The following is a 14011-nucleotide window of genomic DNA, read 5'->3' on the forward strand; positions in this document are numbered from 1 at the left end:
CAGTGCGGATGCGAGTAGAACAGGCGCAGGACGTGTACACTTTTTGCAGTAGGTATTTCAGACGTTATCAATATGAGTGGTAATAATTTTCATATCAGTTGGTAAGTACTCGTATAATACATTTTTTGCTCGTTCACTCATTCACAGATTTATAAAACAATATTATATTTTTGTATTTTTATTATATTTTATATTTTTGTTTTATAAATCTGTGGCTCATTATTCATTAGTTAGTAGGTAATTTATGGCAGTTACTAATTAGCCATACAATATAAATAATATAATAATATGCATATAATATAGTTATTATCTTATTAATGTTGATTATTGTTAGTAACGTGCATAGACCTTATACTATAAGGTATAGTATAAGATCTATGGTAACGTGTCAATACTAGGTACCTACTGAATAATATAAAATACTGTATTTTTATTATTTTATATTTTTATGTTAATATTTTTCTTATATTATTTAGGTTTTGTTATACTAGTTAATATTTATAATCAATTTTTGATAGGACCTATTTGGATATATTGTAGTTTATAGTTTTAGATAACTTTAATATTTTAGTTTATATTAATTATAACCACAAGGAATAAAAATATCAAAGATAAACAATTATAATATTGTATTATTTTATGTTTCTTCTCTTTGTTGTATCATATAATATTATGTTGAACTGATTTTTTTATTCACATTTTTACATTTTTCAACTAACAATAATATATCATTTAGTAATTTAATAATGTGTTAAATAAATATCCTCTTCCACATTCATACAAATAGATTATTATTCAACAATACATTTAAATTAAATTAAATGAACAATGAACATGTACTATTTTACTAGCATAATATCTTCTCCGTATGCGTTATTAATTATATTATATTCATAAATGCTCGAAACAGTCGAAACTAATAGGTATATTATCATATGTGAATATGTGATATGGATAATTTTACACTTAAATATATAGCTGCACTTTTATATGTCTATAATTATGGATTTATACGCATAGGCGCAAGTAGAAAGGGCTAGCGGGGCTTAGCCCCTTAAAACTAATGATATTTTGTAATAATTTAAAAGAATTATAAAAGTACCCAGTATATACCTGATATACAACCTTCCCCCCAAATTCACTATTTGCGCCTATGTTTATACGTATATAGTATCAATATGTAATAAAATAATAGTTGTTATTTGTAAGTTTTTTGCAGTTATTAAAACTAATTAAAAATATTATTACATATACTTTAACTTTAAGTTAAAGATGTTAAAATCTTTACCTATTATAATTATTATTAATCACCAGGACAATTAGTTGTATTTTTGTCGAACATTTCAAAGTAAAATTATTTTTACCATAGTACCTACTTAGCAATATAAGTGTATCCTTCAAAATCTACCTTCTAGCCGCTTTTATTATATTTAAAGTTTTCCATTTTAATTAATACAAAGCTGAAAAATAGTGTATATTGTATAACGCATTGGTAAATGTCGAAAAAACTAAATTTTACTCAGTCAAATAATAACACATAATACATTAAGATAATGAATAAAAAACTCTACAAATGGAATTTATAGTAATAAAAAATTATTTACTCTATATTTTACAAAAAGTTATATTTTATCAATATAAAATAAAAGCATTAAAAATATTTAAGTTCAATAATATTTGAAATTTAAATATTTGTAAATATTATATAATATTAATTATAGAAAATTAAATTTAGAATAATGTTTTTTAATTTGTGTTCTATTTTCCGTGGTTTTTTTTTCCGGTATCCGTATAATCTATTATATATAATATATTTAAAATCGCAAATTTTAAAATATCGTTTGATAATATAAAATTATATTTTAATTTAAATAATAAAATTTAAAGGTTAAGTACAATAAATTATTATGTTGTACTAAAAAGTAAAATTATTATCAAGACGTGTTCCGTATTTTCTAAACATTTGTTTTTATACAATATACCAGGTGATCAATAAGTTTGAAAACTCTTAATTACTGTATGCAGATTTTAATACCTTCGTGGAGCAATAACAGATAATATTGTTGTATATTTATGATGTAAAAAATTTAATAACCTCATTAAATATATCAGATTATCGTTTATCAGTCTCAATAATTAGTCTAATGACCGTTCCTAAACTTATTGAACTCTTTGTATTCGTGAATATGATTTATTTACTTAACTCTTATTAATTGTAAAGTTATCAAACCTATATAGTATGCTAGGCTTGTATGTTACTTAATCGTTTAATAACTATTATTTATCTTGTAAATATACATTTTGTAGTTGGTGAAATGTTAGGTGTCTGGGATTGAAAGTTTGAACGATTCGAAACAACATTTAAACTTTTTCCACTGTATATAATATACCCATACACCTTCTAACTCTCTGACTTGTAAGCACTTAATAAATATACATTTTCCTGTACAGCTTTAGTGATTTACCTATCTATACTAATTTATTATAATCGTATTTGAATTTACACTAATTATTAAGTCAGTAAATTTTTATCTTTATTTATATTATAAGTTATAACAATTATTTTAAGCTAGTGGCTAGTTGTTAGTTCCCGGATGGGTGATCACCTGAGAATTTTAGCAACACACGCGTCATAACTAAACATAACTTCTTACTTAACCATGGTTAATCGTTAATCTAGTTAAAATCTCTCCTAATATAAAAAAAAATAATAACAATCGTGTATATGCATATAAGTATTTGTTGTTTTAATGCCTGGTATATGCTATAATATTTAAATTTGATGTTATTATTAATGCAAGTCACTTATTTTCCAACTATTATTGTAATTTTGAAAAGCGATGGCGATAAGTATTTGTCTTAAAATTATTAGTATAAGACATAAATGTTTAACTATTATTTTTTTGATCCATAAAATATATAATTTGTATAGGTACATAATAAAATATAATGATATTTTTGATATTTTACTTATTTTTAGACCACAACCTAATTATTATTAATTTAGTATATTTATTTATTTATAAATATTAATTTAATATTCTGAAACAACATTATTGTTTTTGAAATTATCAATGTGATATCTAGTAAGTAGTAAAGATATGTTCTTCGAAATCATGACAGTTCTCGACTCGCTATAACTATCTAAACTTTGGATTTCATGCATAATGTATACACATTGCTATTGAAAAATACTAAAAAATCATTTCAAGTAAAAAAATAAAATATAAAGCTTTAATAATTTGTTATTGACCGATATTACATTTTTTTTCCTATTACTAATTGAATAACATAGGAAGAATTTTGAATTTAAAAAATCAGCTTATCACATACCGATCTGATCAGTCAGCCTTGCGGTTTACGGATACCTATGTCAGTTATACAAATATATTATAATAATGTTTGTGACGACGTGTCATTATAGAATAAATACAATATTTTCATAAAGCCGTTTTAGTCATGTAAATACTGAGTAGTATACAACGCACAAGGATACTCTGTGAACTCCATTTAGAATAGTTTTTATAGAAGTATGCGTTACGGCGCATAACGGTAAAAACAACCTCCGCCAGGCTTCGCACCACGATAAAATATCGTTGACCCGATAAATTTAAACACATTGCGGGCGTGCGCGTTGTTAAAAGACTACGTTAGTTGCTGTGTATACATATATAGTTGAGATGTAGTTAATTATTGTGCCTATGCCTTATAAAATCAATTCATTTTTTGACATATTAGATGCTGCGTGAAAACGTGAAACTAATATAATAATACGCGCCTATATAGTAGTTAATATAAATATATTGACCCTACATGTTAACACAAGGTACATTATATACTTATAAGGTTCTTACAATAGTATAGGTATTATAAGAAAAAAGTGGTATACCGTTTGTTATAAGTTTATAACTCATGATCCATATATTATTTTCTGTGAACTTTCTGATCAATATACAGTATGATATTATTATGTTGCCAGTAGGGCTCGGAACTTAATGCACTTAAAAAGTACTAAATATGCACTTATATTTTATTTTTTACACAAAATTATTATTTGCAGAAATATTTTATAAAATATTATAAACACGTAAAAAGCAAAACAATAAAAATAATTCTAATTTTTAATTTTTAATCATAATTTAAAAAAAAAATACGATACAAGAATATCTAATATCTCTCAATATTAATGTATTTATTTTTTTATTTACAAATATTCATAGTAAATCTTCATAAATTAAGAATATATGCTCTAAAATCTAAAAATCACTAAATTTGTAAAAATATGCACTATAAACTTTTGGTAAGTTTTTCGTAGTGTCTTAGAACGAATTTCTAGCTCTGCACTTAGCAATAAATCTAACAGTTCAAAAAAAAACATGCAAATGCAACAACTTCCGAGCTCTAGTTGCCAGCATACTGCAATATATATATATATATATATATATAAAAAGTTGAAAATATTTAAAATATATAAACGGGCATATAAAAAAAAAAATGTTTAAATAATTATAATAGGTATATTATTATTTAATTTTTTTATTTGTCGTAAAATATAAATATTGACAAAATATATTTTTAAACGCTGTATATTAGCTTATGATAAACCTGATTTCATAATCCAATGATTTTACTGCGTATCTACTAATAAAATAACAGATTATTGAAGTTTACAAATATTTTAAAGATTACATAAATAATATTATTAATATTATTATTATGGCTTCCATTTTTATTCGTAATATTTTGTTTAAAATTTTAAATATACCTATACTGGCTATAATATAATATGACGTCTATCTACCTAATAATAATTATAATAAAATAAAATTATTATTATCGGGTTAACGTTACTCAGGAATAGACAATAGTATCGTTATATAATCGTTATATTTTATTATGCGTATATAAACTTGTTAAAAAAATAACAATACTAAATTTAAGGCTAAAAATGTATTTATAATTTAATGATATTTGTTGACTGATATTGCTACTATATAATATCCACAATAAATTTTCAAAGTTCTTGAATAATATAAAGTTAAAGATACATATTATATACTATCTAGTAACTACATTAATCGTATTATAATTTGTATATTAAATCATATAAATAAATTATATAATGAAAAATGATAATATATGTTATTTTATACCTGAAGGTAATTATATTAACTACCTAGCTATAATACTAACAGTGTACAAAATCGATAGTAAACAATGAAGTTATTACATATTTTCATTTTGTATTTTTAACAGTACATAATATATAATAAAGTGTAGGTATACTTACAGAATACGGAAGACATCGGAAAAACGTGACGTAATTTTAAAGGAAAAATGTGCGAGGGATCAGAAAAACAATATATGATATAATAAAGAGAAAGAATTTTAATAATTATTACATTTTAAAATCTGCGTAACAAAATTATAAAGTATTTTGTATTAAATTAATTATCTCCATAGTCAATAGACTCTTTCAATCTGTCATAAAGTATATTATAATTTATAATGGTTTAATGGTTAATACTTAATTGAAGAAGAAAGTGGACAGGCGCACGCACGCTACTATTGCATAGAATGATAACGTAGTGGTGGGAAACCAGTTCAGATACGACAAAACTGAGTTTTTGAGTCAGTCTCGATCCAGACTAGAATGAGTCGTCGTTTAATGTCAAATTTTTGTAGCTTGAAAAAACAACATTATAAACGGATAGAGTCGCCTATGAAAAATCAAGAAACATCTAACCAAATACAAATTTAAAGGTATTATAAACAATTTAATATTAATAGACATTTAAAATATTTTTATTTCCTTGAACTTACTTTTTTTATTTTTATCTACGTTAAGTAACTTTACATTTAAGTTTAAAAAATAATTATCTTTATTTTTTACCAAGCAATTAATTTAATTAGATCTTCACTACACATTGTTATTAATTATTATATTATTATTTCTGAAGAATATAATATTTTAAAAGTAGTTAATGTCTTTATATAAAACTCTTTTTTGGATTACAATAGGAAATAGACAATGAAAAATAATACAAATAAAATATTATTTGGTGATATAAATGCACCAATCATTTTGAAAATTTTTATCTAATTTTTATTCTACACTTTTTATATTTTCTAACTAATATAGTAATATGGGACCTATACGATTAAATGAAGGTCGTATTTTGAGGAAAATTGTGTGAGAGTAATATGTAAGGCTTCGGTAATAATAAATTAGTTTAGTTGGTTATTAATTTCATGTGTATAACAAAAATCGATTATCTTCCTCACAATATCATCATCATTATTAATAAAATATTGCTTACATTATCCTAATAGAAAAAATATGATTTTCGAGAAGCTATTACCTCTACCTATCATTTACGACGAATAGTTTTTTTTCATGAATTACTTAACGTTATCTTACTTATCCTAGTCTTACACTAATGGCAGATATTGAACTTTTTTGTAGTTATATTTTTTTCAACTCACGGTTCACTAATTATGTAATTATATGATACAGAAAAATTGATGATTTTATTTACGATGTTTTTCTTACTTACGTGTTTGTCCTAGCAAGTATTTAAAATTTTTATTTTTTGTGTAATGAATTGAGAAACCCCGTTCGTTATAATTTTATTTACTGTATTGTTTAGTTATATAATCTATTAAAAAGTTCAATTATTTATTTAAGTATTTATTTAGTATTTTCAATATGTCTACATCATATTTTTAAAATTTTATTTTAGTACGTAGAATTGATCAAAACCAAGTATATTTTTGTATAAAATTTGTGTCAGATCTAAATCATACGGGTTATTTCAAAATTAATAAAAAAATATATTGTATAATTTCGAGAGTAAACAAACTAATAATATCGTAAACATAGTTTTAAAATAATAGATTATAAAAAAATTAATAAATGAGGAAAATTGTGTTTTCCGGGGACAAACACGGTGAGATACCTCTGGGCCCATTACATTTATAATAATCCTATGGTCAGCAAGCCGATAACCGGGTTAAGTGCCGTAATTTCTCTGTGCGCACGGTCGCGTGCCTTCCGCGTAGTATTCGCGTCATCGGTATTTCTTTGGACGTCCGGTCTCTGTTTTCGATTTGCGACGACCTCGTGTCCGGAGAAGCGCCTCTTGCGCGATGTACTGTGGGTAGGCATATCGTATATATACCGCGTCATCACCCTATAGTGTCTCTTTCTCTTCGGATAAACCGCTGTGATATACATCACGAGCTCACCGCAGACAATGCCCCCTCGCGCCACGAACTGTTGCCCCGATGACCCACATATTGTATATTATTATTCTTGTATATGAAGACGAATCGCCGCTGCTGCATTGTCGTGTTTTATTTAGGCCGCGTCTATATAGTCTCGTATTGTCATAATAATGCGTGTATATAAGCATTCCTATACACGAAGCAGGTGTACGCGCGATATTATATATATTTATATAAATATAATATATTATGATGTTTATCATACACACGTTTTTAAAATAATATTCACTCCATTTTGTAACATGAATTTCTTATAATATTCTATATGGTATATCTATTGACATTATTAACCTGCTTTACATACGATACAACTATTGTTATAGGTATGTGGTTAAACGACACAAATATAATATTTTTATAACATTATGGACGATCTAATACTCGCTAAAATTGTTATAAACTGTTTTTTAAATACCTATACGTAAATTATAGCAGCCATCGACAACCCTTTTCGTCTATTCAGTTTTCTTTACATACATCGTGTATAATATGACGTGCACAACGCGATTAAAAATAAGTGCGTCGCCTAGATACCGACGTGTTAGTATGTAACTGCGTGCGTAAAATTCGTTACGGACTTTGATGCCAGTGCGTTATATATGTAAATAGTAAATACCTAATATAATATACGGATATACAGTTATAGCTTCATAGATTTAGACGACTAAAGTCGTGGACTAGACAGAATATGTATTATACGCGTCTCGGGTTTTGGGTCTAATCAAGAAATATCGTATTATAAATATTTTACATTAATGCACGCACTGTTATTAATTAAAAAATAAAAAAACATTGAATACATTATTATTATTTTATAAATTATAATATTGTGGTTATTATAGTTTATTTTGATAAAAATGATAAAAAACTTTTTACTCGGTTCCGTGAAACTTTCGGCATCTTTATTATAATAATTGCATCTGTATGAAAATCATGCAACAACACTTTATCTCCTAATAGTTTTTAGAATTAGTAGTAAATTGCTAGCCCATTACAATAATATCATGTTTGGATTTTTTATTATTTTGTATATATACCAAACTACAAACTGATTTATTGATATAGATATATAATACACACGAACATTATCTACACTCGTTATTTCACACAGTATTATATTATATATCAGTAGGCCAAAGAAAATTCGGCTGGTTCATTTATTCGGAAATCCATTGTGTATATGCACTATATTCTATGTACTCGCGACGATTTTTATTTGATTTGCATATTGCAAAAATTATTACACAAGTAGGATGCGGTTGCAGTTAATTGGCCATGACTGTACGCTGCGCATATTCTTCGTTTATAGGTTCATCATAATATTTACCCTACTCGTATGAGTCGTATGTAATCTAGATAAATTATAATACATAGCTTTATATTTTTAAACCTATATACGTATTCAGAATAGATACACCAGCAAATATTATTTATTTACATATATTTTTTTAAATGTCTAGTATTTCGAGTTTTAGGTAATATTTACAGCATAATGAAATATTAAATTCTTTTTCTGCTTGACATATGTTTTTAATAGCCATATTATTATTAATAGCCGCTATAAAAGTATATCACGGTGTCTATTTATTAGAGGTATGGAGTTTCCACTATATTTTACATAATATAATAATATTATTATTAAATAAATATCCACATAAAAAAAGGATAAAAGTAATCAAATGGAATATTAAAACATTTCGCGTCCCAAGTTATAAACATTTTACACATGGCCATACTCGTTACACGTATAATATGTATAGTATCTACGTCCTATCTATATACATTATGCATAAGGAAATATATTATTATTGTCGTTTTCATAATAATGAAGTTTATTGCAGCGTGGCTATTAAATTGCATATCATGATGTAGGTACCAGTACATATGCAGTATATAATATTATAATGGTATTGTAAAAAATTTTTGATTGTATATTAATATTACCATCATCGAATTAACATTTTCCACAAGTAAAAAGAGAAAATGCATTTTTTTTTTTAATAGCTTTTGTTCCGGGGAAAGTATTTATACAATATACGATAATATACATATCTAATTATATATAACATTTTAATATTATAGGTGCTCACTGCTCATGAACAACTGATTATTTAGGTACCTACGTAGGTATATATTATACTTCAGCTACACTGAAGACAATCGATAAATGACTGCAGTAATAATAATAAGTGACATAATATTATTTCTTATGTAGCGTTTCCTAGCAGCTATTGCCTATTGATGAGCAAAAATGTTTAATGTATAGTCCATTGCTTATAAGTTATAGATATATTATATCTAACAATATAATAGCTAACAACACAATATTATTTATTTTGCTGAGCGTAAATTTGTTATATTACAGCGCATAGGTCAGAGATGAAAGAGAAAATTACTTGTGCGCCGATATCCTTTTGACTGCATTTTAAATTATTTAATACCTAACTTAGCTAATGTAGTGTGACTATACTCATTATTACTCATTGGTTTTACATAAATAATATAACTGTAGGTATTATATGGATCTGGTATATATAAGGGAGAAGGGAGGGGGAATATCGGTTACCTAAGCGAGAAATCAAATATCTATAAAAATAATAATTGAATCAATGTAGTTCTGTTAAGAATCGAAGCATTCATAATTTGGCAGCATTATAGTAGATACGAATTTCATGGCCATAAGAATAATATTCTCTTTAATTTTTTTTATCAAATATAACCAGTATTCTCCCTATGACGAGGTAATACCATTGATTATAAATACTATATGGTAATACTATAATCATATTAAAACTCCATTTAAAACGGGTAGGTAATTCAAAATGTATTATTAAACTCAATACATTATGACCAGTATTCAAATATGTTTTAAAAAATAACTGATGTAACTATAGTTTGAATATGACAACATATTTTTTTTTACAAATTTTAGATTATATTGCATCTTAATTAAATAAAAACAACCTTATAATGATGTCGATATTGTAAATTGTTTAAATGAAATGTGATAAAAATTTCTAATGCTTTTTTGATGAGGATAAAATTCATAAAATTAATTATCCTATGTTAAATTTAAGATTACGATATCATTATTTACTAATCCAAAGTATAAGTGTAAACCCAAACGTCATAAACTCATAATCATTTTTTAGAAACATTAGTAAATGGTATTACCCATTGACGGTATTCACCCCTACATAACAATTATTAACATATAACTTAGTATATACTCTGTTGTTTACGCGCAATTATTGATGGACGATGGACCTCTATCACCATTCACCACTACGCAACGATCAGCAATAATATGACGTGGTGCCGGTGTATTATAATAAATTGTATTGTAATCATACGATTGCAAAAAGTTACATCCGGCAATTGTGTGTTACCGATTGTTACTTTTTATGGCTGTTTATTATATATTTATGTACGTACAATGGAATATGTTGACGATTTGTAAACAACGCGTATTATTACTGTATAATTACACACAAAAATGTAAACCTATAATTATTAATACTTCACTGTATTTTCATTATTATCTTTAGACGCGTGGATTTATACCCAAAATCTAGTAATTATCTGTAATCTGCACACGCTTTTTTTTTAGTGTGACATAGTACGTGTTCAATTCATTCAATTTTATTATCGTATAGAATGTTTATGTAAAATATAATAGTTAAGTTATTTGTTATTACTGTAAATAACTTACTTATTAATTATATCTTCATAGACGCAACTAAGTGAAGACTTGGAATGGCGGCTTAGCCAGTAACTCACCTTATATAATACAATGGGTAATAATTAATTAGTCACAAAATAATGTTTTCTTCTATGAGGAATAAAATTAGTTAAGAATTAGTAGGTAAGCTGCAACTGCTGCAAGGCTATTTCCCAAATTTAACAAATGCTTAGATTTGTTATATCATTTAAGTAAGGAGTAAAGTACCAATTTCTTTTTTTCAAATGAAAACCAATTTTTTACTGTAAATTATTAAGTTAATTTAGTACTTTATAAATCTAAATAATGAAGATATAGTCCTAAGTGTTAAATATATTAAAAAATTCCAATAATCAACATTTGAATAAATACATTATTAAAGAAAAATAGGAATATATATACATAATATACATATATGTATACATGTTTGGTGAATAATATTGGATAAGTATTAGTGTCAATTTATATTTATTACAATTTATATGCAAATATAATAACTTAGTAGAGAAGTGTAGAGGAAATGTCCACATAGACCTAACCTAGGAATAAAGTTATGGCTACTATCTCCACCATTCCACTAAATGGTCTGGTCTAACCCAGCGGTTCTCTGCAAACTGTGGTACGCGAAGAGCCATTTTTGGATAATAAATCCATTTAATTATTTAATTCATATCTTATTTGAAAAAACTAAAAAATAAAAAATAATTATACTGTAGTTGTAGTATTTTACTGCCTTATCATTTAAAAAAAATGTATTTAACTGTACAATTTGGATTTTGGATCGTTCTATTTTTAGTCATTAGTGGTACGCGACTGATTGATAATATACCTAAGTGGTACGTAAAAAAAAGTTTGAAAATCGCTGGTCTAACCTAACATAACCTGGGCCTGAGCAATTTTATACCCAACACCCGTATCTCAATATTTACCGTATAAAACCGACAAGAATATTGTTATTAAGCTCCGTCCTAGAACGTATACAAATTTTTTCCGTAAAACTACCAAATATTTGAAAAATAATAACATTATTATAATATTATATTATAGTGGTCAACGGTTTAATTAATTTATATTGATAATATGATAACTCTTATCGATATTGTATACAAAAATATGTGCATATATGATATGTAGACATGACAGTAAAAATTTCAAAACGGATGAAAAGTGTGTTTTTTGTTCGACGAATGCGTACCGCTCGAAAGTAAAATTAACGACATACTAAAACACTAAACAAATAACAATAATAACATAATATCATATTTTATAACACTAAGTTATCTAATGCAAATTATTTTAATTCTAATAATAATTACGTTTTATGCTAATTATCTATTTTACTATTGTCTATTGTCCATTGTACTTTGTATAGCGTTTATTTTAACACCAAAATTATGAATGTTTTCACATGTTATACGTATTCTATAACACACACAATACGTCGTACATTGTAATATAATATAATTTGAATGCTCTGATACTTATACGTTATACAATACTGTTTATAATACTATATACGATATACCTATAATGACAGTGTGCATATCTGCAATTTTTCCTCAGGGGAATTTTATTCAACGAATACATTAATATTTTGAGTCGTTTAGACGTTTGATACTTATATACAGGTAATATAGCTATTCATTTTAATGTGGATTCGTCGATCCTACCTTTCGCAAATTTCAAATTTGTATATTTATATAATATACATGCTAATAATGTGTTCCAGTTTTTGTCTATGTCAGCTACAGCTGTGTATATAATATGATTCGATCGGACAGGTCGGCCGTGGCGATTTCATCGATTCGTCTGAGACAATTTTGAAAACCTATATTGGCTATATTTCTATTTTGTTTTTTACTCGTACATTCGTGCAGTTCCCCAGCTGTACATTTCTTCCTCTAGTATTTCAACATAAACTGTTTTCGCCGTACGTATTACCATATAGTTGCCTATGAAACAACAATGATGAGCGTTTCTCAAGATTTTGAAATTCTGACGGCTGGCACATTATTATATGCGTATAGGTACTCGTACAATGTAGGTAATACCACATATGCTATATACATGCAAAATATAATATGAAATAAATTTAATATGATATATATATAAATAAAAAACACGTGTTTAAAGCGAACGTGATGATAAAGTAGTATAGATATATATATTCTATACGAGTATTCTATTCGTGTGTGTGTGTGTGTGTGTGTGTGTGTACATATATTATAATAGTGTATAAGTATACGTGACGCGGACGCTCCGGCTAGGTGGAAATAGAGCGCGAATAATTATTATACCGATGAGATCCGGAAAGTGACACAAACAATGAAATACTTTCGGGAAAAAATAAGCGACCGCCAAATCATGTTTTTGCGTTGAATAATAATAATATAATATTATGTATAATAACTAATCCTAATGGTCGTGTACATGGCTTTTCCGTTTATTGAAAATTATGAGAGTTGCTAACCTAACCTTTACCTAACCTATACCCAAAACGAAAAATACCCACTCATACTTATCTTAAAGTTCAAGTATATTATATTCAAATAAATGTTGTTATTTCATAATATTCGTTATTATGACATTATATTTCGATGTTGTACCTAATGCGATCCTACGTATATGTATGTATAAAATCTTCATTTTTATAAATAATACACACTTATCAAAAAATATTTATTAATAAAAATAACAATTTTACTAGAACTTTTCGATTTTATGTCAATATTATTTTATATCTATTCCATTTGTGTGTATGATTTCATTATATGACTAAATGCGATATGTGTATACTGTATACTGTATACATAAATATAATTACAATATATTGTATATATTACCTTACAAATATATTAATATTTTATTTAATTAATTAAATATTATAATTTTTAATTTATTTTATTTAATATATTAATATTAATATTAAATACCTGTTTTACCAAGAATTTATTATTTTCGTTTAAAACCTACCTCAGACAATTTACTGTATACTTACGGGTG

At 25.9% G+C, this 14011-nt stretch overlaps 1 protein-coding gene across 4 annotated transcripts in view; it reads left to right on the plus strand.

Moving 5' to 3' along the window:
* Positions 1-14011, plus strand: part of LOC132919435 (carboxypeptidase M-like) — a 27906-nt gene continuing 13895 nt past the window's right edge. For 3 of the 4 annotated variants that reach the window (XM_060981037.1, XM_060981039.1, XM_060981040.1), the window contains exon 1: positions 5604-5763. The gene's annotated coding sequence lies outside the window, so the exon portion shown is untranslated. Of the gene's footprint in view, positions 102-5603; positions 5764-14011 lie in introns of those variants that run through there. The other variant, XM_060981038.1, reaches the window with a different exon arrangement.

The sequence above is a fragment of the Rhopalosiphum padi genome, chromosome 2 (assembly GCF_020882245.1).
Source record: "Rhopalosiphum padi isolate XX-2018 chromosome 2, ASM2088224v1, whole genome shotgun sequence".
Classification (NCBI taxonomy): domain Eukaryota; kingdom Metazoa; phylum Arthropoda; class Insecta; order Hemiptera; family Aphididae; genus Rhopalosiphum; species Rhopalosiphum padi.